A 26,603-nucleotide genomic window follows, 5' to 3' on the forward strand; every position below is an offset into this window, starting at 1 on the left:
TGCTCAGTTGTCACCTCCTAAAAAGGAGGTCCCTGGCTATTTTATCTAAAATAGCTTACATCCAATTCCCACATCATTCTCTATCCCTTGATACTGCTCAATTTTGTCTCACGGCATTCATAATAATGATATTGATTTTACTTATTAACTAAGTCTTCCTCACAAAAATGTTAGTAGGCAGGTAGCCTTGTCTTTCTTATCCATCATCATATAACCCTGAACCTAAGGACAGTGCTTGTTTATTAAATGAATGAGTAGAGAGTTTTAAAAAAGCAATTCATAAAAACATAAAATACCTTTATAAGAGCAACAGCATAAAATTTAAAACAAAAAAGATAGTTCTTTACAGAGACGCACAGATGAGAATAAAAGTATGCATGAAAATAACATATACCAATCTCAGGATACTGAATATCGATTACTTTCAGGGAAAGAAGGCTGAAGAAAGAATGGAAAAGCTTCAGCTGTGTTTCTTTTAAAACTACATTACAAGAAAATCTGACAGATCATCGATATTATTTTCTCTATTTTTCTATGTGTATAAATATTTTATAACTCAAAAATGCACTATTTTAATTTTTTAAGTATCATAATGAAAACAGAAGAGAATCAGATTCTATCCTTTACTAGGTATATGACCATGATGAGGTATCACTCTTTCTAACTCCATTGATTTTTCTATAAAATAGGGATGATGGTTCCTAAGTCATTAAAATATTGAAGTTATAAAATAACGTGTGCCTAAAGTACTAAAAGGAGAAGGCAATGGCAACCCACTCCAGTACTCTTGCCTGGAAAATCATATGGACAGGAGTCTGGTAGGCTGCAGTCCATGGGGTCGCGAAGAGTTGGACACGACTGAGCGACTTCACTTTCACTTTTCACTTTCATGCACTGGAGAAGGAGATGGCAACCCACTCCAGTGTTCTTGCCTGGAGAATCCCAGGGACGGGGGAGCCTGGTGGGCTGCCGTCTATGGGGTCACACAGAGTCGGACACAACTGAAGCGACTTAGCAGCAGCAAAGTACTAAAAACACACTTAAATATACATGTAATAGATGTTTTATAAACTGAAATATGCTATTCACACATGAATTTCTACTACTGGGAAAGGGGAAAGGACAAACTTTGCACTCACCTCTTTAAATGTGGAATGATTAAAAACTTTAAAAATTTAACAGAATTCTTTTCAAAAATGTTTTGTAACTTTCCAAACTGGATAGCTGGTGGGTGCCACAAGTAATCCAAGTACTTGTTTTATAAGTTTCAACTTACGAAGTTACAAAAAAGAGCAAAATTGATCATAGAAATTCACTAGTGAATAAAAGGCCTAATCAGGAACTTTCACAAAAGGTATCAAAACGGCCATTAGATGATAAAATGGGTTCAACAGCATTAGTTATCAATGTATAGGCATAAAGTTGTTTCTATTATTTATATTCTTGATGCTTCTATGAATAATTCCCATTTTGAATATTGTTTATTTGCAATATTTTTCTTGTTGATTACTGTTACCTGATGTCTTCCTTTAGAGAAGCTTTTTAAGGCAGCTTTGACTATTGAGCCTCTCAATTTTATTTTTATTACATTAATACCTTTATTTATGATTATTCTGCTTATCTTGCTAACTTCTTAAACTGGCTTTATACTTGTATACTCATGGCTTTTCCTTTTTATGTAAAGTCTACTACATTTAAGGCCTCAGTGGATAACGTTTTCCGTATCCCGTAGGTTTTAAGACTTTGTATTTTTGTTATCTTTCTTTAATGATGTTGTTTTTAAATGCCATGTACTCAGTGAGTGATATAAACACATTGTAAATTTCAGTTTTCTAATAAAAAATTAAAAAAAACAAAACAGTGAAGTATCACTCTACATCCACCAGAATGGCTAGTAAAAAAAAAAAAAAAAAAAAGGAGATGTTCATGATAATCAAAACAACTCTTACATATTCTGTTAGCCCAAGAGAAACATAAATTAGCCCAACCACTTTGGGAGAACTGTTTGACAACATCTACTAATGCTAAACATGGATCCCTATGATCCAGCAATTCCATTCCTAGGTTCGTATCCAACTGAAACAAGTGCTATGTCAACCAAAAGGCAAGTACATGTCCATAACAACTTTACTAGTACTCCAGGGGGTTGCACTGGTGAGGAACAGTGAGCCTGGGAAGTCCACCATTTTTACAGTGATCACTAAGCAAGTCTATTCTCTGTACAGAAACAATAACTTCGCTATCAACAGATTAACAGAAGTCCCTGGGGAAATGGATACACATTTTTAAGAGTATTTTCACAACAATAAAAATGCTCTTAATAATAGTATCACAAATGTCAAGCATGAAGGATGTCATATTATGTGACTAAATTATTTTATGAGAAAAATTAGGCCTACATTCAATTCAGTCTTTATTATAAGACTTAATACATGTTTACAATTATAACCTAGTGATTTTCCAAATTTTTAGTTTTTTTAAGATAAAGTCCCAATATGAAATACTGGTCTGCATTTAAAGTGGTTTCATTTTGAATGAGTGCGTTCCTGAACCAAGTATCACTGGTTCATGAAGACCTAAGTATAGCATAAGCTTTTCTTAATGACTTAGTTATTATTATGAACCTCTGTTACTGTGTCATGCTAAAAACCCTCTATAGGAAGTACAGACTGTGGGCTGCCCTGCTACTGATGAAAAGACAAAAGTGCATGAGTGATCTTAAAAAGTTCCCCACAGAGGTAGACTTTTAGACATATAACTTTCTTGAAAGAATACAGCTATTTTAAGAATGTGAATGGTTTCCTTTCTACAAAAGCGATTGCTAAAGCAGATAATAATATTTCTCTGATAAGAAGAATAATACCATTAACATTTATTGACACTTCAATATGCCAAGCACTATCGAGCACCTATAAACTGAAAATCATTCAAATCTCAAAACAGGCTTATAAGGTAAATTCCATAATTCTCATTTAACAGATAAGAGAATAGGTGAAAGGAAATTAGATGTAATTTACATAAATTAGATGTTTATATACAAAGATAGGAAAAAGCAAAGTCAGGAACTAAACCCTAACAGCCCAGCTCCAGAACCTATGTTCCTAAGGACTGTGCACACTGCCCACTAAGCAAAGAAATGCTCTCCCCTTCAAGATCTACTATTAATACCTTTCATATCTCCGAGACTTCTCCAAAACATTTGAATCATTACATGTTATCAAAAATAAGACCACACAGTTTCAGAAACCAAGGATAATCCAACGTGTTCATTTTCAAACTGACTTTTTTATACCACTTAACATAGCTCATTTTTCCTGTGGTCATGTATGGATGTGAGAGTTGGACTGTGAAGAAAGCTGATTGCCGAAGAATTGATGCTTTTGAACTGTGGTGCTGGAGAAGACTCTTGAGAGTCCCTTGGACTGCAAGGAGATCCAACCAGTCCATTCTAAAGGAGATCAGTCCTGGGTGTTAATTGGAAGGACTGATGCTAAAGCTGAAACTCCAATACTATGGCCACCTCATGTGACGAGTTGACTCACTGGAAAAGACTCTGATGCTGGGAAAGGTTGGGGGCAGGAGGAGACGGGGACGACAGAGAATGAGATGGCTGGATGGCATCACCGACTCATGGACATGAGTTTGAGTGAACTCCGGGAGTTGGCGATGGACAGGGAGGCCTGGCGTGCTGTGATTCATGGGGTCGCGAAGAGTCGGACACGACTGAGCGACTAAACTGAACTGAACATAGCTCATCAACTTATTTTTTTTTTGCATTCACATAACGGTGCATTTTAATACACCCATGCAAATACATTAGTGTAGGGCCTGGTGATTTTCTTTCAACTTTTCTTTTTTGCCACTTTATTTTTTAATTGAAGAATAACTGCTTTACAGAATTTTGAAGTTTCTGTCAAACATCAGCAAGACTCAGCCATAGGTACACCCATGTCCCCTCTCTCTGGAATCTCCCTCCCATCTCCCTCCCCATCCCACCCTTCTAGACTGTCACAGAGCATCTGTTTTAGTTCCCTGAGTCACACAGCAAATTCCCATGCTTCTTAAGCTTCTTAATCTACTTCAACTCACTCTTCTCTCTGTTGAGCTCAGTCACTCTTGAGGTATGAAAGGACTATCTAAGTGTTTGCTACTATTGTATAAAATTTACATTTATTATAGCAGACTTAATCCAAAGCCTTTTAAATTATCATTAGGACATTTTTGCCACATTTATCACAAGAACATAATTATCTTAGAAATGATGGAATAAAGTACTACTTTTAAAACAATTTTTTTCTAAATACAAATGTTCTAATTATAAAATTTACCCACATCACTGCATGAACATTTGGTATACTTCCTTAAATTTTTTTTCTCTGCATATATATAGTCTCCCCAGCTTCTGGCCATGACTGAGGTTTAACACAGCACTGCTTGGTATTCTGCACTCTCCATTTAAAACTCTAAGAATATGCCCAACTGTATTTCACATATTCACTTTCTTAATACTTAGCATTTATATTTCTAAGTGAAAATTATTATACTGTGGGTGAAACTGTTTCTGATATCCATGTAACAGAGCAATTTTCTCTTGTCATCTTTTCTGTAAAATAAGTATTTAAAAGTAACATATTGGCTCATAAACTGAAATAAAAGTATCAGAGTGCTTGTGATACAGCAACAGATTTATTCTCTATCCTCACAAAAGTACTCCATTATGAAATAATTTTTTCATTAGTATATAAAAATAAATTAAAATAACAATTTTTGATTTGTATATGCTAGCATATGCAATATGAGCCCCAAGTGAACTTATAATACCTTTGAAAATTAGAGTATGATTAGGTTTTCTAGTACCCAAAAGATTTAATTTTAAATCTCTCTTCAAAAAGTTAATTCAATTTTCCACACTCCCTTCATCTTTCACTAAATAAAATAAATTTAGAAACACTGAGAATACCCATCCTCAATTCAATCAGCTGATCGTGTTCACAGTCATCTACAACACTCCTTAATACTATTGCTAAACTTATCAAATAGAGAAAAATTCAAAAAGGCTACATTCAGTAACTTAAGTCTCTAGAGGTTACAGATAGCGGGGTAGTTAAATCTGGTCCTCTGTGCTCCCTTTCTACAATGCTTTCCAGGTCAACTAAGGCACAAATAACGTGCTACACTTAACCTCAGATTTATACTCTTACTTATCCAACACATGTTTACTGCTGCTGCTGCTGCTGCTAAGTCACTTCAGTCGTGTCCGACTCTGTGTGACCCCATAGACGGAAGCCCACCAGGCTCCCCCGTCCCTGGGATTCTCCAGGCAAGAACACTGGGATGGGTTGCCATTTCCTTCTCCAATGTGTGAAAGTGGAAAGTGAAAAGTGAAAGTGAAGTCGCTCAGTCGTGTCCGACCCTTAGCGACCCCACGGACTGCAGCCTACCAGGCTCCTCCATCCATGGGATTTTCTAGGCAATAGTACTGGAGTGGCTTGCCATTGCCTTCTCCGACATGTTTACTGCTGCTGCTGCTAAGTCACTTCAGTCATGTCCGACTCTGTGTGACCCCATAGACGGAAGCCCACCAGGCTCCCCCGTCCCTGGGATTCTCCAGGCAAGAACACTGGGATGGGTTGCCATTTCCTTCTCCAATGTGTGAAAGTGGAAAGTGAAAAGTGAAAGTGAAGTCGCTCAGTCGTGTCCGACCCTTAGCGACCCCACGGACTGCAGCCTACCAGGCTCCTCCATCCATGGGATTTTCTAGGCAATAGTACTGGAGTGGCTTGCCATTGCCTTCTCCGACATGTTTACTGCTGCTGCTGCTAAGTCACTTCAGTCATGTCCGACTCTGTGTGACCCCATAGACGGAAGCCCACCAGGCTCCCCCATCCCTGGGATTCTCCAGGCAAGAACACTGGAGTGGGTTGCCATTTCCTTCTCCAATGTGTGAAAGTGAAAAGTGAAAGTGAAGTCGCTCAGTCATGTCCGACCCTTAGCGACCCCATGGACTGCAGCCTACTAAGTATACCTAAAAAGGGCAAGCCACAAACTAGATGCTAAATGGCTAAAAGATAAATCAGGCCCAGACCTTAACTGTAAAGATTTACAAGTTAATAATCAACTAAAAGTGCCCATCCCTCTGTGCACTACACCATGGAGAATGGCAGATACCCTTAGGGTGAACAGCATGTTAAAGAAATTCAGGGGATGGCCTTTGGGGGAAGGGAATGGAGGAAGACAAAAGGCATGAAGTAGCTGTATCTTAGGCATAAATGCTATTCCCATAAAGACGTAAAATCAGAGACTTTATCTACCAGGACGGGGAAATATTACAGCTCAGTTTGCTGGAACACAGGTGGCAGAACAAGAAAACTGGCTAGAAATATACAATAAGGCTAAACTACTGCAATACTTTGGCCACCTCATGCGACGAGTTGACTCACTGGAAAAGACTCTGATGCTAGGAAAGGTTGGGGCCGGGAGGAGACGGGGAGGACCGAGAATGAGATGGCTGGATGGCATCACTGATTCTGTGGACATGAGTTTGAGTGAACTCCGGGAGTTGGTGATGGGCAGGGAGGCCTGGCGTGCTGTGATTCATGGGGTAGCGGACAGTCAGACACAACTGAGCGACTGAATTGAACTGAACTGAACACAGGAATATTAATATATGTATTGTAACACACAAAAACACTAGATCTGAGGTCTTATCAACTAGGGTTCAAATTCTGGATCTAACATACCTAAACCTCTATTTATTTCTATTTTGTATAATGAATATCAGTCCTGAGAATTAAATGAGATAAACACTTAGTGCCTGGCATAGTACATATTCAGCAAAGGGAAACTGTAGTCATTACTGTTGTAATAATCATGAAATTTTTTTACATCAGGATCAGGATTTTTAAATACACAGCTGGGCTACTTAATTTCATGAAATATACAAAGTCAATCTACCATTATTTTATGAACCTTGAAGGAACAGAAAGTTGTAAATTAAACTGTCACACCATGTTTTCTCATCACTTAAGTTTTTTCTTCATAATATCATCTTTCTGCCATCAATACTGCAGGTTTGAAGAATATTCCATCTATACTCCTGGATTATAGTTCAAACCACTGACACCCATCCTGCAACTTTTGATACTAGTCCTTGCTTGATCTTCCCAGAGGGTGTAAATGAGAGAAATGACAGCAATAAAACAGCAAAGGCAGATTTTGTGCACGTGCAATGACAACAACATCAAAACTGCCACCTAGTGAAAAGCAATATTCAGATGCCAACAGTTATTAAACGGATCCCAGTTTCAGAGATGTTATGAGGTGAAAATAATGCACATCTTAGAAGAAACAAGGCAGCCCTTTCTTCCCCCCTTTCCCAAAGCACTCTGGGACGCTCCCCCATCACTTCCCACCAGCATCTGCCTTCTCTCCTGTGCTCACTCTCCCTTCCTGCTGCTGCTTTCGACAGTCCTCACAGCTTCTCACATGCCTCAGATGATTCTGGAGAAGCCTGGCTACTGCCCAGTGATGCATAAACTATCTAAGTCTTCTAACTCCCAAAGGAGTTCTTGCCCAAAGGACTTACTCAGCATGAAGTCCGTATTTTATATCTTTGGTATATTCATGTGCCCCAGGGCGTGCTCACCTCCGAGTTTTCTTCTAAGGAGAAGAGAAGACATACGTATTTGATAGCCCAGATACGTAAGACAATGTCTCACATGAAAACTGGCTTCTGAACAAATCCTGTGTGCCTCTGTCATGCTGGGCCACCTAACACATTAAAGCTACCCTAAGGTACACCATCGGAGAAGGCAATGGCAAGCCACTCCAGTACTATTGCCTAGAAAATCCCATGGATGGAGGAGCCTGGTAGGCTGCAGCCCGTGGGGTCGCTAGGAGTCGGACACGACTGAGCGACTTCACTTTCACTTTTCACTTTCCACTTTCACACATTGGAGAAGGAAATGGCAACCCATCCCAGTGTTCTTGCCTGGAGAATCCCAGGGACGGGAGAGCCTGGTGGGCTTCCGTCTATGGGGTCACACAGAGTCGGACACGACTGAAGTGACTTAGCAGCAGCAAGGTACACCATTGGGAATAACATATCTATTATCACTCCTTAAATGTGATTTAATTAGTTCCTATGAAAACCAAAATCATTGAACTTAAATCATGGAATTACTTTCTTTTGCAAAAAACCTCCAAGAGAAGCTCTTTCAAAACAGTTATTATTAATAAATGTTAAAGTCACACTTCAATAGCATAAGCAGGGATAGAAGACAAATTCTGTTTTCTCTTTAATGCTCTTCTAAATTCACACTAACCCAGCCTTTCTGAATGTTAAATATCAAACTGAGCCTTCTCCTGAAAAGCCAAGTCTTCTTACAATAATAGATGGTAGACTAAAAGAAGTTAATAAAACAAATAAACTGTCCCAACAAAAAACTGAATAATGCCTAAGATATCTTTCAGGGAACTTCTAGTTCTACCTTCGAACAAAAAATTGAATAATGCCTAAGATATCTTTCAGGGAACTTCTCAGTTCAGTTCAGTCGCTCAGTCGTGTCCGACTCTCCGCGACCCCATGAATCACAGCACGCCAGGCCTCCCTGTCCCTCACCAACTCCCGCAGTTCATTCAAACTCATGTCCACAGAGTCGGTGATGCCATCCAGCCATCTCATTCTCCGTCATCCCCTTCTCCTCCCGCCCCCAACCCTTCCCAGCATCAGAGTCTTTTCCAGTGAGTCAACTCGTTGCATGAGGTGGCCAAAGTATTGGAGTTTCAGCTTTAGCATCAGTCCTTCCAATGAACACCCAGGATCGATCTCCCTTAGAATGGACTGGTTGGATCTCCTTGCGGTACAAGGGACTCTCAAGAGTCTTCTCCAACACCACAGTTCAAAAGCATCGATTCTTCGGCGATCAGCCTTCTTCACAGTCCAAATCTCACATCCATACATGACCACGGGAAAAACCATAGCCTTGACTAGACGGACCTTGGTTGGCAAAGTAACGTCTCTGCTTTTTAATATACTATCAAGGTTGGTCATAACTTTCCTTCCAAGGAGCAAGCGTCTTTTAATTTCATGGCTGCAATCAGCATCTGCAGTGATTTTGGAGCCCAAAAAAATGAAGTCTGACACCTAGTTCTACCTTAAAACCCACAGAATCCCCCCAAATCTAACATTCCATTAGGAAATACATAGGATAATCTGTGTAAGGTAAATCTTGCGTGTGTGCTAAGTCACTTCAGTCATGTCCAATTCTTTGTGACCTTATGAAGTATAGCCTGCAAGGCTCCTCTGTCCATGGGACTCTCCAGGCACAAATACTGGAGTGGGTGCCATGCCCTCCTCCAGGGGATCTTCTCAATCCAGGAATCAAATCTCATCAATATTGCAGTTTGAGTGAATATAATGAAATCTAGTGATCAAACACTTCCAAACTTCTATTCAGGGGAAACTTAAAAGGAACAGAAAGGAAGCAGAATTATGCCAATGCAAGTGGAAACTGGGGAGGAAAAAGTGGAAAGATTACACACTTATGAATAAGATTGTTTAAGAAGGAATTAGTGAAATGAAAATCGCTCAGTCATGTCTGACTCTTTGTGACCCCATGGATAGTCCATGGAATTCTCCAGGCTAGAATACTGAAGTGGGTAGCCTTTCCCTTCTCCAGGGGATCTTCCCAACCCAGGGATTGAACCCAGGTCTCCTGCATTGCAAGTGGATTATTTACCAGCTGAGCCAGAAGGGAGGCCCAAGAATACTGGAGTGGGTAGCCTATCCCTTCTCCAGCGGATCTTCCCAACCCAGAAATCAACTGGGGTCTCCTGTATTGTGGCGGATTCTTTACCAACTGAGCTATGAGAGTAACCTATCTCTGACACGCTTCCTGTTTCCCCCACCTAAAGAAGGAATTAACTGTGTTGCAAATGGCAAGTGACAGAAAAAAGTGGTAACCTTTCTCTGACAGGCTCCGTTTCCCCCACCTAAACACACACACACAGCACCTAAGTGAAAAAAGAAAGTTTTAAAGATGAGGTGTGGATAACAGTTCATGATATCAGCACAAATTTTAGGAACGTCTATCATAAGATTCAAAAAGGAATATGACAGTCTATAACTCATAACCCAGTTGGTAATAAAGGACAGGAATAAGGAGAACCCATGTATCATTAAACCAAATGAGGCAGAAGAGCCTGGGAGGAGACAATCAGCTAGGCTGTGAAGCTAAAGGGAAAGACAGCACCACAGAATGAAAGCCACACAAAGAAAGACTGAATACAAAAGCAAAAGGGTCAGGCTGCTAGAAGTAATCCTGTGTGCAGGGTACAGTTCTATCTAAGCAGAAAGATACGTTCAAAGAGGCATTTCAGGAAGACAAAAATGGCAACAGCACATAGACAAGTAAAGGCTGAACCAGGAGGGGCAGAGAGCGTAAACTGAAAACATGCTAGTAATCAACTATGAGAGGAAGACACACCAGGATGGTGGTACCCAGACTAGGCAGTAACGGTGGAACAGATGTGAGGGACATTACAAACAACCCACAGGACTTGCTGACCACCAAGAAGAGAAACAGGGCAATCTAAGAGAGGTAAAGGTTTAAAAGATGAAAGAATTAGACATCACTCACCCCAAAAGGGGAGAAGGCAGTGGCAACCCACTCCAGTACTCTTGTCTGGAGAATCCCATGGCAGGAGGAGCCTGGTAAGCTGCAGTCCATGGGGTCGCGAAGAGTCGGACACGACTGAGCAACTTCACTTTCACTTTTCACTTTCATGCATTGGAGAAGGAAATGGCAACCCACTCCAGTGTTCTTGCCTGGAGAATCCCTGGGACGGGGGAGCCTGGTGGGCTGCCGTCTATGGGGTCACACAGAGTCGGACACAACTGAAGCGACTTAGCAGCAGCAGTAGCACCCCAAAAGGGGATTCTAGTTATAGCCAAGACAAGGTAAAAAGGTGATGGGGGAGGGGTATAAGGAAGCAAGTACTGGTCCAAGCAGATGCGTAATTAGAGCTTAAGAGAGAAGGAATAAATATACAAATTTGCAGGATGATACAAACATGAATAAGATTTGAATTTGATTCATACAAATTTATTGGGTACCTAATTGACAGGGAGGCCTGGCGTGCTGTGATTCATGGGGTCGCAGAGAGTTGGACATGACTGAGAAATTGAACTGAACTGAACTGAACAAGCCAGGAATACTCTGTACTAGGAACTAAGTCTTAAAAGACAGTATCTGTAATCTCAAAGAGTATAAAGAGAAACCAGAAAAAAGAGAAGATTCTATGAAGAGCTTCATGCGCTGTTTAGCACATCACTTAGTGGTTTGTTTGTTTTTTTGATGTATTTACTTGTTTTTGGCTATGTTGGGTCTCTTGTTACTGCACAAGGTTTCTCCAGTTGCAGTGAACGTGGACTACCCTCTGCAGCATGCAGGATCCTCACCGCAATGGCTTCTCTTGTTGTGGAGCACAGGCTCTAGGACACGCAGGCTTCAGCACATGTGGTGCATGGACTCAGTAGTTGTGGCTCGCAAGCTCCAGAGCTTGGGAGCTCAGCAGCTGTGGTGCACAGGCTCTGCTGCCCTGCAGCTTATGGGATCCTCCCGGACAAGGGATCAAATCTGTGTCCCTTGCATTGCAAGGCGGACTCAACCACTGAACCATCAAGGAAGCCCCATATCACTTAGCTTTACTCTGGATTTTCATAGGATAAGTCAACAGAGATGCAGTATTAAAACAGAGTAAATACATACAGCAGGTACAGAAGGCCAGTAACTGAGTAGACAGGAATGTGTACTACTTCTTACAACCTGGAGGGACTTAATAACTGTGAAGGCATTATCTGCTATTACTTTGGCTTTTTATAGTTTACCTCTGGTTTACAAAGACCTATTAAGTTGGTGCAAAAGTAATTGCGGTTTTGCACTGTTGAACTTTGCCATTTGATATTGGAATATATTCTTAAATAAATGTGTTTATGTTATACATCATTTTAATGGTTTTTTGCTAATGACTTATTACTTGCTTGTCTCTTATATTTATTTTAGACTACAAAAAGGAGTATGTCAAGGCTGTATATTGTCACCCTACTTATTTAACTTATATGCAGAGTACAGCATGAGAAATGCTAGGCTGGATGAAGCATAAGTTGGAATCAAGATTGCCGGGAGAAATATCAATAACCTCAGATATGCAGATGACATCACCCTTATGGGAGAAAGTGAAGAAGAACTAAAGAGCCTCTTGATGAAAGTGAAAAAAGAGTGAAAAAGTTGGCTTAAAACTCAACATTCCAAAAACTAAGATTGTGGCATCTGGTCCCATCACTTCATAGCAAATAGATGGGGAAACCATGGAAACAGTGGAAACTTTATTTTCTTGGGCTCCAAAATCACTACAGATGGTGATCTGCAGCTATGAAATTAAAAGACACTTGCTCCTTAGAACAAAAGCTATGACCAACCTAGACAGCATATTATAAAGCAGAGACATTACTTTGCCACCAAAGATCCATCCAGTCAAAGTTATGGTTTCTCCAGTAGTCATGCATGGATGTGAGAGTTGGATGACAAAGAAAGCTGAACACCAAAGAATTGATGCTTTTGAACTGCGGTGTTGGAGAAGACTCTTGAGAGTCCCTTGGACTGCAAGGAGATCCAACCAGTCAATCCTAAAGGAAATGAGTCCTGAGTATTCATTGGAAGGACTGATGCTGAAGCAGAAACTGCAATAATTTCACTACCTGATGTAAAGAACTGACTGACTGGAAAAGACCCTGATGCTGGGAAAGATTGAAGCCTGGAGGAGAAGGGGACGACAGAAGATGAGACGGTTGGATGGCATCACTGACTGGATGGACATGAGTTTGAGTAGGCTCTGGGAATTGGTGATGGACAGTCCATGGGGTCGCAAAGAATCAGACACAACTGAGTGACTGAACTGAACTGATGGAAATGATGGTAGACAAAAAACAAATTTGAGTGATCTTCTTATTTGAGTTCAAAATGAGTCATAAAGCAGTGGTGACAACTCGCAACTTCAACATTGCATCTGGCCCAGGAACTGCTAAGAATGTACAGTGCAGTGGTGGTTGAAGAAGTTTTGCAAAGAAGACAAGAGCCTTGACGATGAGAAGCATAGTGGCCAGTCACTAGAAGTTGATAATGACCAACTGAGAGCATCACTGAAGCTGCTGTGTGCGTTCTCAGTCTCTTCCGTCATGTCTGACTCTTTGCAACCCTATACACTCTAGTTTGCCAAGCTCCTCTGTCCATGGGATTCTCCAGGGAGAACCCTGGAGGGGGTTGCCATGCCCACCTCCAGGGGATCTTCCCAACCCAGGGACTGAACCCACATCTCTTATGTCTCTTGCATTGGCAGGCAGGTTCTTTACCACTAGTGCCACCTGAAAAGCTTGATCCTCTTACAGTTAAACAAGAAGTTCCCAAAGAACTCAATGTCAATCATTCTATGGTAGTTCAGCATTTGAAGTAAACGGGAAAGGTGAAAAGATTTGATAAGTAGGTACCTCGTGAACTGAATGAAAATTAAAAAAAATTAAAAATCACTGCTTTGAAGTGTCATCTCTATCTTATGCAACAACAATGAACCATTTCTCGATTGGATTGTGACATGTGAAAAGTGGATTTTATATAACTGGTGACGGCCAGCTCAGTGGCTGGACTGAGAAGGGGCTCCAAAGCACTTCCCAAAGCCAAACTTGCACCAATAAAAGGTCATGATCACTGTTGGGTGGTTTGCTGCCCATCTGATCCACTATAGCTTTCTGAATCTCAGTGAAACCATTACATCTGAGAAGTAAATCAATGAGATGCACCAAAAACTGCAACACCTACAGCCAGCACTGGCCAACAGAAAGGGCCCAATTTGTCTCCACAACAACATCCAACTGCATGTCGCACAACCATCGCTTCAAAAATTGAAAGAAACAGGCAATGGAATTTTGCCTCATCTGCCATATTAACCTGACCTCTTGCCAACCAACTACCACTTCTTCAAGCATCTCAACAACTTTCTGGAGGGAAAACACGTCCACAACCAGCGGGATGCAGAAAATGCTTTCCAAGAGTTCGTCGAATCTTGAGGCATGAATTTTTATGCTAAAGGAATAAACATTTCTCACTGGCAAAAATGCACTAATTATAATGGCTCCTAGTTTCACTAATAAAGATGTGTTTGAGCCTAGTTATAATGATTTAAAATTCACGGTCTGAAACCGCAATTACATTTGCACCAACCTAAATAGCTGATTCTTTCGTTGATGGGTATTGTCATTTCAGACAGCTAGAAAGACAGCTCATTTAATTATGAGCTTGAGAAATCTTTGTGAATGTCAGGTTCCTGAAATTCTCCTGAAAAACTCCAACTATCAACCAGACAAAAACAATGCAGAGCAGTACCTTGGAAATCCAAAGAATACAGCAGCACCTCAGCAATAAAATTAAGAGATATCAAGCATTACAAAAGAATCTATCACATTACAAAACACACACACACATCATACTTCTATTTTAGCTCAAATATCCCTTCTCCATGGATGGAGGAGCCTGGTAGGCTGCAGTCCATGGGGTCGCTAAGGGTCGGAGACGACTGAGCGACTTCACTTTCACTTTTCACTTTCATGCATTGGAGAAGGAAATGGCAACCCACTCCACTGTTCTTGCCTGGAGAATCCCAGGGACGGGGGAGCCTGGTGGGCTTCCGTCTATGGGGTCACACAGAGCCAGACACGACTGAAGTGACTTAGCAGCAGCAGCAGGGAAGCCTTCCCAGACTGCCTTGCCGAGGGGAAATTCCCCTATTATACACACTTACTGTGCCACTATTACTGTATCTCTATTGTGCAGCACTTCACATATCTGTATTTTTACATTTACCAGTCCAACCTGGCAAGAATGTAAATGAGAGGAGCCATATCTGTTTCTGCTCATCACTGTAAGCCAAGTGATACATGTGCTCAATAAGTATCTGTCTAGTGAATGAAAGAGAATGTGAATACAAAGCTTTTGAAAGGAATTAGCCATGGGGTGGGGAGGGATTCAGGGTGCTTTTTACTTTCTGCTTCATGCAATTCTGCACATCTTAAAATAAACATGAATTTCTTGTATAGTTACCAGGGAAAACCAACTTTAAAATGGAAGTACAGATGTACCTCAACCATATTAAAATTCTTACTAAAGAGGATTTATAAGACTCATTTTTATTTCAAAAGCATTCTCTCCAGTAATTTTAAAGTTATACAAATTTGGAGGCTGAAATTTAAGAAAAATCAATCAGATAGGGCCAAATACTTTTCGGTTACAGTAAATAATAGTAAGAATTCATTTTTGAAAAGCATTTACCTTCCTGTACTAGAATATTATCTGTACCTCACAGATTTTACAATTGCTATTCTTTGTCTGGACCATTTTCTTCAAGCTCCAACCACTATGTCTAGCTCTCCAAGGTTTCAGCTTGAGCTATCATCCCCGATACCTTCCCTGATCAACCCATTAACTCTATATAAAGTAGGTTTTCCCCAATCTCTAATCTAAAACTATGTTCATTTCCTTCACTGTACTACCAAACTGTATGTATTTGTTGGTTTTCTTGATTTTGGACTCTCCCACTAGAATGTAATCTTTTTTACGTTTTTTTTTGTTTTTTTAATTATTTTTTTATTTTATTGGAGGCAAATTACCTTACATTAATATACTGGTTGGTTTTGCCATACATTGACATGAATCCGCCCTGGGTGTACATGTGTTCCCTTTCTTGAACCCCCCTCCCACCTCCCTCTTCCCCATATCCTCCCTCCAGGTCATCCCCGTGCACCAGCCCCAAGCATCCTGTATCATGTGTCGAACCTGGACTGGTGATTCATTTCACATATGATAATATACATGCTACAATGCCATTCTCCCAAATCATCCCACCTTCACCCTTTCCCACAGAGTCCCAAGGACTGTTCTATATGCCTATGTCTCTTTTGCAGTCTAGTATACAGGGTTAAGGTTATCATCTTTCTAAATTCCATATATATGTGTTAGTATACTGTATTGATGTTCTTCTTTCTGGCTTACTTCACTCTGTATAATAGGCTCCAATTTCATCCACCTCATTAGAACTGATTCAAATGCATTCTTTTTGATGGCTGAGAAATACTCCATTGTGTATATGTACCAAAGCTTTCTTATCCATTCATCTGCAGATGGACATCTAGGTTGCAATCTTTAAAAAACAGTACTAAGTATATTCAGAGAACTTGTTAAATTCATTCAAGTTATTTGACCAAAACTATTGAGGTGCATTTTAAGAACATTTCATGCAAAGATGGGAACAATAAAGGATAGAAATGGTATAGACCTAATAGGAGCAGAAGATATTAAGAAGAGGTGGCCAGAATACACAGAAGAACTATATAAAAAAGACCTTCATGACCCAGATAATCACAATGGTGTGATCATTCACCTAGAGACAGACACTCTCGAGTGTGAAGTCAAGTGGGCCTTAGGAAGCATCACTATGAACAAAGTTAGTGGAGGTAATGGAATTCCAGTTGAAGTATTTCAAATCCTAAAAGATGATGCTGTAAGAGTGCTGTACTCAACACGCCAGCAAATTTGGAAAACTCAGCAGTGGCCACAGAACTGGAAAAGGTCAGTTTTCCTTCCAATCCCAAAGAAAGGCAATGCCAAAGAATGCTCAAACTACCACACAATTGCACTCATCTCAATTCAGTTCAGTCGCTCCGTCGTGTCTGACTCCTTGATACCATGAACTGAAGGACACCAGGCCTCCCTGTACATCACCAACTCCCGGAGTTCACCCAAACTTATGTCCATCGAGTCAGTGATGCCATCCAGCCATCTCATCCTCTGTCGTCCCCTTCTCCTTCTGCCCCCAATCCCTCCCAGCATCCGGGTCTCCTCCAATGAGTCAACTCTTTGCATCAGGTGGCCAAAGTATTGGAGTTTCAGCTTCAACATCAGTCCTTCCAATGAACACCCAGGACCGATCTCCTTTAGGATGAACTGGTTGGATCTCCTTGCAGTTCAAGGGACTCTCAAGAGTCTTCTCCAACACCACAGTTCAAAAGCATCAATTCTTCGGCGATCAGCTTTCTTCACAGTCCAACTCTCACATCCATACATGACCACTGGAAAAACCATAGCCTTGACTAGATGGACCTTTGTTGGCAAAGTAACGTCTGCTTTTTAATATGCTATCTAGGCTGGTCATAACTTTCCTTCCAAGGAGTAAGCGTCTTTTAATTTCATGGCTGCAATCAGCATTTGCAGTGATTTTGGAGCCCCCAAAAATAAAGTCTGACACTGTTTCCACTGTTTCCCCATCTATTTGCCATGAAGTGATGGGACCAAATGCCGTGATCTTAGTTTTCTGAATGTTGCACTTTAAGCCAACTTTTTCACTCTCCTCTTTCACTTTCATCAAGAGGCTTTTTAGTTCCTCTTCGCTTTCTGTCATAAGGGTGGTATCATTTGCATATCTGAGGTTATTGATATTTCTCCCAGCAATTTGATTCCAGCTTGTGCTTCTTCCAGCCCAGCATTTCTCATGATGTTCTCTGCATATAAGTTAAATAAGCAGGGTGACAATATACAGCCTTGACGTACTCCTTTTCCTATTTGGAACCAGTCTGTTGTTCCATGTCCAGTTCTAACTGTTGCTTCCTGACCTGAAAACAGGTTTCTCAAGAGACAGGTCAGGTGGTCTGGTATTTCCATCTCTTTCAGAATTTTCCAGTTTATAGTGATCACATCAGTGGAGAAATAACTCCACAAAGAATGAAGGGATGGAGCCAAAGCAAAAACAACACCCAGCTGTGAATGTGACTGGTGATAGAAGCAAGGTCTGATGCTGTAAAGAGCAATATTGCATAGGAACCTGGAATGTTAGGTCCATGAACTAAGGCAAATTGGAAGTGGTCAAACAGGAGATGGCAAGAGTGAACATCGACATTCTAGAAATCAGCGAACTAAGATGGACTGGAACAGGTGAATTTATCTCAGATGACCATTACATCTACTACTGTGGGCAGGAATCCCTTAGAAGAAATGGAGTAGCCATCATGGTCAACAAAAGAGTCCAAAATGCAGTACTTGGATGCAATCTCAAAAACGACAGAATTATCTCTGTTCATTTCCAAGGAACTCATCTCACATGCTAGCAAAGTAATGCTCAAAATACTCCAAGCCAGGCTTCAACAGTACGTGAACTGTGAACTTCCAGATGTTCAAGCTGGATTTAAAAATGGCAGAGAAACCAGAGATCAAATTGCCAATATCCGCTGGATCATCAAAAAAGCAAGAGCGTTCCAGAAAAACATCTACTTCTGCTTTATTGACTAAGCCAAAGCCTTTTACTGTGTGGATCACAACAAATTGTGGAAAATTCTGAAAGAAATGGGAATACCAGACCACCTGACCTGTCTCCTGAGAAATCTGTATGCAGGTCAAGAAGCAACAGTCAGAACTGGACATGGAACAACAGACTGGTTCCAAATCGGGAAAGGAGTATGTCAAGGCTGTATATTGTCACCCTGCTTATTTAACTTATATGCAGAGTACATCATGTGAAATGCTGGGCTGGATGAAGCACAAGCTGAAATAAAGACTGCTGGGAGAAATATCAATAACCTCAGATATGCAGATGACACCACCCTTATGATAGAAAGTGAAGAACTAAAGACCTTCTTGATGAAAGTGAAAGAGGAAAATGAAAAAGTTGGCTTAAAACCCAAACTTAGTTTCAGAAAACTAAGATCATGGCATCTGGTCCCATCACTTAATGCAAATAGATGGGGAAACCATGGAAACAGTGACTTTATTTTCTTGGGCTCCAAAATCACTGCAGATGGTGACTGCAGCCATGAAATTAGAAGACACTTGCTCCCTGGAAGAAAAGCTATGACCAAAGTAGAGGCATTACTTTGCCAACAAAGGTCTATCTAGTCAAAGTTATGGTTTTTCCAGTAGTCATATATGGATGTGACAGTTGGACCATAAAGAAGGCTGAGCGCCAAAGAATTGATGCTTTTGAACTGTGGTGTTTTGAGAAGACTCTTGAGAGTCCCTTGGACTGCAAGGAGATCCAACCAGTCCATCCTAAAGGAAATCAGTCCTGAATATTCATTGGAAGGACTGATGCTGAAGCTCCAATACTTTGGCCACCTGATGGGAAGAACTGACTCACTGGAAAAGACCCTGATGTTGGGAAAGACTGATGGCAGGAGGAGAAGGGGACGACAGAGGATGAAATGATTGGATGGCATCACTGACTCAATGGACACAAGTTTCAGTAAGCTCCCGGAGTTGGTAATGGACAGGGAAGCCTAGCGTGCTGCAGTTTATGGGGTCACAAAGAGTCAGACACAACTGAGTGACTGAACTGAGCAGTATAGGCGCTGAGAATACAGAAGTGAATAAGAGGGGACCAAAATCCTTGTCCTCATAAAGCTTGCATTCCAGTGGAGGGAGACAGACAAAGTACAATAAATGAGTGATACAGGATAGCTGTTAGGTGAAATATGCTATGAAGAAAAATAAAACAGAGGAAGGTGGATCAGGAGAGCTATGAAAGAGGTGTAATTCTGGGCTGAGCCTCACTGAGAAGGCACCAAAGAGTGAGCCAGGTAAGGAAAACTAGTACAAACAAAGGCAACAGGCAACGTGAAAACCCCAAAGTAGGAGCATGTCTAGCACATTCAAGTAACCACAAGACCATGAAGCCTGATAATAAGTGAACAAGAAGGGGAAAACAAGGAATAGAGTCAAACAGGTAAGAGAGCCATGCAGTAATATAAGGACTTTAGGCCTTTACTGTAAGTGAAATGTAGACCCATTTGAGAGCTCTGAGTAAAGATATGACATTTTCAGACTTATATTATTAAAAAAAATCACTCTAGCCCACATGTTCAGAATGGGGAGGGGGTGGGGATGGAAGCAGCAAGTGTAGAAAGCAGGGAGACCAAGATCAGTTCAGTGTTGCAGCAATTTAAGTAAGAGATGATGGTGGCTCAGACCAGGATGATAGCAGCATGGTGGTGAGAAGGAGACTATTTCACATGTTTTGGGAGACAAAAGGTTTCCTGGTGGAAGAGATAAGGGGAATGTGAAAACGGAGGAGTCAAAAATGACTCCAAGGTGTCAACCTGGGCTACCAGAACGGGATTGATTTAGGGGAGGCTGATAGGGAAGCTAAAGGATGATTTAACCAGGTTTCCATTCAAATGAATTGCTATTAATGTCAAGAAACCAGGTCTGTTCTTACTTCAAGTTACCTAAGTAGAACCTCCTGATCTGACATAAACACATACACACAAACCTCCCTCAATAGTCTCCCCCAGACAGACAGACATATAGACACACACTGCTCAGGCCCAGATTCAAAGGAAAATTCAAAGAAACAGCTCCTTCACTTTCTGCTCCAACGTCTAATTGCTTCAATCCAAAATAAAAGGCAAACAAACCAATCCAAAAATCTCACCCAACACTGTTAGTCAAATGGAAATTTCCTGACCACAACAACGCTTGTAAATAAATATGCATATGGGTCAAAGCCACCAGCACTTCAACCAAACCTATACAGAAGAATTACAGATGGGGGTTTTAAAGAAACAAATCCTTCGTAACCATTCCACAAAATTCAGATTCACTGACAGTAAGGCCCTACCTTCCAGGTTCTGCAGTAGGTTTGAGAACCAAGGCCCTTAGGACCATCTGCAATGGGAGAAAGTCACTTGCCTATACACATTCAGAGGTAACTTTTTTGTGGCTGGTAGGGGTATAGCTTTAAAAATGTCTTACCCCTGTGGTTCTAACATCTTTAGTCACCAAGTATTATTAGCAAAAGTAAACTCCTGTCACCACTATCAAACCAATCCTAGACCTAGGTATATAACCACTATAAAATGCATAAGCCACATCCATGACTGCAAGCAGATAAGAGAAAGAAACCAAGAACAAGCTGGCCCCACAGCTCTCCTAGACTCAGAAACCTATTCTTTATTAGATCATCTAGAAAGAAGAGAAAATACAAAATCATTTTCCTAGAGAAACACTTAAATCATCACTTTTCCCAATTATGGTTCCCAAATTTCCAAAGATATCCAAAGTTCTCATAGTGATTTCAAAGCCCTTCAGGAGCTGAGCACATGGCAGCTGACCCTTCTCACAGCACAACACTCTCACCTAGGCTCTCTTTGTGCCCATACAAGTCTTTTTATATCTCCCACATCCAGACTTTTGTTTCCCAGTTTTTAATCACTCTTTAAGCCTCACCTGCTTCTCTAAGTCCTCTAATTAAGCAGGGCCTGATCTAGATGTATCACTCACCCCCACAGAGCCTGCAAGATTTCTGACATTGCTACCAGATGTGTCTGAGAATACCTGCACAGGCTTGTAGGCACAGGAATAGACACAGAGCTGGTCAATCTTTATAGCGCTTTCCTTTAAATTATAAAATCACCAAGAGCAGATACCAAATCAGCATGTTACAAAATGTCTCTCTGGAGTACAAAGTGCTAGCTGGTATACACAACATGTATTTCAAATCTTTATGAAGACATTTTCCAGATAAGCTCATTGACTCACTTGAGTGGGCAGAAAGATGTGAAGAAGGTAAAGAAAGTGAAAGACTAGCTTTGAAAAAGTTCTGCAGTGCCCCTCTTTTCCTAGAAACACACAAACCAGAATAACTAGATCTCAAGTTATAGTCTACCAGATAGGATGCTAGGCAGATCCTAACATATCGTCAAAACAGAAGGGATCAAACAAAGCTTGCCTTGAAGAAGTACCAGCCATATCCTGAGATCATAGTTAAATTTAAAAAAGTTTAAGACTGTTTACAGGACTCCAGCTGCTATTTTCAAAGAAAAGTAGGAAGGTGACACCAGTCTTTTTCTATTATTTTCAATAATAACAAAACAACATATATGGACATCAAAAAGGAAAAATCCAGTTAAACCTCACAACAGATTAGGCCATTTTCAAATTAATACACACACACATTATAAGTAGAGACTAGTGTACCAAAGAATTCAAAAGCAAATCCTATTTACAAAAGGGACTTTAACAACTGACTTCCAAAAATGAATTACAATTACAGTATTGCACACATGGAACCATCTAACAAAGAATACTTTCTTCTAAAATATTGTCACAACCAAGTTAGGAATACAATAAAAGCAGAAAGAAAAGTCACTGATACCACTTCTCTAATAGAGGCCAAATATCTCCCCACCTAGGTGCACAGGGCAAAAAAACTGGAGAGTGAAGAACTAGCTGATTATTTATGAAAAGATAGCAACTGTGTAATTACCCCATCTTTTCAAAGTTGTCAAACACTGAAAGATGTTAGAATATGAGACTGAAAAACTAGCTGGTCCTAACAACAATCTAGCTTTTAATAATTTTTCAAAAAGAATTGTATATCTTAACCTTCCAAGTAGTAAATGTACCTCTCAGATTCAGAGTTCTAGGTAATGGCAATGAACTGGATAAGCCAGCACTGAGAGTTTCAATTACTATTGTTCTATTAACTTTGGAAGCAGAAAAAGTGTAAAAAGACATGGACAGGCTTTATGAGGACATTCATCATCATCTTTGGTGGGGAAAACATTCTACCTCTGTGCAGTCTTCTTGGGTCCTACCCCCAAATAATCTTTTCTCCAAAATATCCAGACTGGTAGAAATAAGAATCATCCTTCAGGCTTTAATAAGACTATCCCTTATAAAAGGAAATCTTCTCTATTGTCTTTGACCTTATTAGTATACCGGCAAACCCAAAGGATCTAAGGGAGCTGTAACGTTTGAAGAAATAAACTATTTCAGTTTCTTCTTCGTGCTAGTATGAAGCACACGAACAGACTAGGAATAGAGTCACTCTAGAAATAAAGAGAACAGGGAAAACCGATAATCAGGGGAAAAAAGGCAGCTATATCCTAAAGAGCTCTCAAGTCAGCTAAATCAACATATACATCTGGTAATAATAAACACTGATAAGTCATAAACAAAAAGGGCTTTCTTATTCAGACTCTACATACTACTGGTAACATTAAAATTTACATAAAAACACTCAAACAATATGTATTAAATAGATTTTTTTAAATAGTATTTCAAGTTACCAAGAAAGTTTTAGAAGTTTTATATTTTAATACCTAGCCTTCAAAAGACAAGAAGCTAGTACCTTTGATTTGACCAAGTTACAAATCTCTTTTCAGAAGTAAGAGAAAACATACTGCCTCGTTTAACGCAAGGCACAAAAAAGATCATCACTGCAAATCATAATGTTTGGGTTCATGATGAAAACAGGAAACAGACAGGCTACCCGGGTATAATTATGGTTGTAGTCTAATGTGCTTCAGGTTCAGCCAAGAATTAAAACCCAGTGAAGAGGGTAAGCAGAATTTACTTGCCTCTACCTTGATACTGAAGGCAACTTTTAATAATACTCCCAGCAACATGTTACATAACCGGTAAACAGTCTGATTCAAACCTCATTAGTAACAACATTCTGCCACTGTCTCCCACTGAAATTAAAACTGACTTTGCCAGAGGGAAAAGAAATGTAGCACATACCAATCTACCCATTTTTGTGGCGCCTAACCCTGTGAACCAGACACGTAGATAATTCCACCAGATCTGCCCAGAACCTACAAAAAGATTTTATTATTTTCTTTTCCAGTTCACTGTTCTCTTCTCTTAACTAAACTATATCATTGGATGCATGTAAAATCTAAGAAGAAAGTCAATTGGGAAGGTTCATCTAACTTTTATTGTCTATTTCAACTGTGATCTGAAAAATGGAGGCATAAATGACAGATGGATTTTATTAACAAAAATAAATAGGTACAGTTTATGTGATAAAAGCAGCTATGTGAAAGGAAAGGCACACTGAGGGAGCAGCAAGGTAGAGAGGGAAGAAAGGAGGATGCTATGGAGACAATCATGCAAAAGTTAAACTGAAAAAATCTAAATAAACACAATTCTCACGAAAGTTACACTTTAAACTTGTTTCTTAACTGTTTTGTATTTCTGTAATCTTGGATTCATCTTAGAGGAGGGTAAAAGTTATCAAAGTACCAATAAGAGGAAGAATATAAAATAATTTGTTTACATCTATACGTGTGTGTTAGTCGAACATACAGTCATGTCCAACTCTTCGCAACCCCATGGACTGTAGCCCACCAGGCTCCTCTGTCCATGGAATTCTCCAGTCAAGAATACTGGAGTAGGTAGCCATTCCCTTCACCAGGAGATCTTCCTGACCCAGGGATCGAACCCGGGTCTCCCACATTGCAGGCAGATTCTTTACCATCTGAGCCACCGGGGAAGCCCTTAGAACTACAAAAAAAAAAATTCCTTATTTGGAACACATTCATAAAAATACTCAGATCAATAATGTTCACATTGTGTCTAGGTTTTGTCTTCCACAACAGTGGCACCTAGGAACAATTTTAAACTGCTTGGAAAGTTATTTATTGGGACTAAGGTTTTCAACCATTTAGCTTTCAAATTAAAGTTTAAAAACTAATTCACTGCGGGCAATATGGGTACTCTAATTTAAGGAAATTTAACTACCCAAAGTTTAGAAACAGAATTTTCAAAGAATTTGAAAACAGTAACTTCAGTATCCCTTCCTATCAACTTCTGTGAGGCCAAGCCACAACCTCCCACCTATCCAGTCTTTTTGCTAAATAAGAACACTTTGGGGGGGGGGTACTAGGCAACGGGCATGATGTGACAAACCCGACCAAACTTCAAAACTTTTTCCACAGAAAGATAAGGTAAACAAGATACACTTAGTACCACACCCATATAAATGCACGGGGAGCCAGGAATGCTCTTCCCCCTGTCTCTCTCTAGACCTCCAGCTGGTCAGGAAACAATGTCTCTACAATCAAGATAGAGATCTGGCCCAGGGTGTTCAGGCATTCCTCACCTCTGGGCTGGCCTACAGCTCCACTCGCCAATGCCATCCAAACCAGAATTGGAACATTTTGTTAGGAAGTGGGCAAACGTCCAAATACCCGACTATCCTCGCCCTAGTTCTTTTTTGCAACCAAAATCTATTTTGGCTACTGAGCATGCTCCGACTTAAGACAGGCGCCACATGGGAGTTTTCAAAGCTTAGGCTCCAAACTCCACGTAATAACAGCAGCTGAAAGGGGAAGAGAGGAAAGAGGGAGGGCATGGGGAGGGGGCAGACCGAATCTGAATCTGAGCCCTGACACTAGACGGAAAGACCCCAGCAGGGGCTGAATATGATGAAGGCAAACAGACACTGCTTGTCGTTTTCCTTGCAGCAAAAGTTTACACAAAGTAGAAGAAATCTTTGCAATGATGGAAACTGGCTGGCAGAAACCGGGTCTAACTACCAGCTGAGTGCAGCAGCAGGACACAACTGCCCGGGGTGTAATTCCCACCGATAAGAGTGGATCCTTATCTCTGAAACACAAAGCGACGGCGGCGGCACGGATTCATCAAGCCACTGGACGGTTTTGCAATGCAGCCGACCAAGCTGCTCGGCCGAGCTCCGCAGTCCCACCGGGGGTGTGTGTTGAGGGTGGCGTTCGCATAAGGGAGGGCAAACCGCTCCCCCAGACAGACGTGGGGCCGGGGATCCCTGCGAGGGCGTCCTGACCGCCTCCCGCCACAGTCCGGGTGGTAACGGTGGAGCCCGGACGAGGGCCAGCCTTGGCCCCGCCTCTGGACGCCCCCGGGGCAGGCAAGGCCTCCGCAGCCGGACGGGCCGCACCATCGCCGCCCGCCTGGACCCCGGCAGGCCGGGTCTCGGCCTACCTCCCGCCCCGCAGGCCCGGGTGATTTCCGCTCCGCCCGCCCCCGCCTCGGCCCGAGTCCGGCCGCTGGGGCAGAGCCGCGTCCGGGCAAAGCCTGCAGCCCACGGTCCCACTCACTGGCCGGCCCGCCCGCCCCGGGCCCCACATTCACTCACGGGCCGGCGGCGCGCGCTCTCCCGGCGCCGTCGCTGCGCTTCTCCTCACGCAACTTTATTAGCAGCTCGGCAGCGGGACACGCGCACGGCGCCCGCTCGCCCAGGACCCGGATGAAGGAGGGAAGGAGCCGGGGAGGACGCCGCGGGGTCGGCGCATGCGCGCAAGCGGCCGAGTGACCGCTGCCGGACAGACCGAGGGAAGGGCCGGCCGGCTCCCGCGGCGGGAGGAAGCCTCCGCGCTTGGCTTGGCGCCCGCAAACTCCAGCTTCCGATCTGCCAGAGGCATCTCGCGTCCATGGCAAGGCCCAGGACTGACAAAGTCGACTAGTTCCCACCGCCACGATAGCCTCTGGTAGTCTCCACTAACCAAATCAACCCACATTATAATAAAATAAAACAATTGTTTTCGACATGGACAGTTGGCGATTTTCCCAGTCCTGTATAAAGTGTAAATAAAAACATCGTCGGATATAACTTTGCTACTCTTACTGATTTGTAATACAAATCTGAGAGAAGAGAGTCCTCTTTCTGTGAAAAAGTAGCCTCAAAGCAAGCTTCTGAATATCTTCTTATCGGATGCAGCCCTAAAACCCCTCCCATGTGGAGCT

The 26,603-nt window shown here is 41.5% G+C and overlaps 1 protein-coding gene across 2 annotated transcripts in view; it reads right to left on the reverse strand.

Annotated features, from left to right (window-relative positions):
- Positions 1–26,285, reverse strand: part of SMAD5 (SMAD family member 5) — a 64,150-nt gene extending 37,865 nt beyond the window's left edge. Inside the window, exon 1 of one of the 2 annotated variants that reach the window (XM_088838650.1) lies at positions 25,996–26,285. The gene's annotated coding sequence lies outside the window, so the exon portion shown is untranslated. The remainder of the gene's footprint in view (positions 1–25,995) is intronic. The other variant, XM_055429321.2, reaches the window with a different exon arrangement.
- Positions 26,286–26,603: the final 318 nt, after the last annotated feature.

The sequence above is a fragment of the Moschus berezovskii genome, chromosome 8, assembly GCF_049115385.1.
Source record: "Moschus berezovskii isolate FMDL1 chromosome 8, NW_MosBer_1.0, whole genome shotgun sequence".
Classification (NCBI taxonomy): Eukaryota; Metazoa; Chordata; class Mammalia; order Artiodactyla; family Moschidae; genus Moschus; species Moschus berezovskii.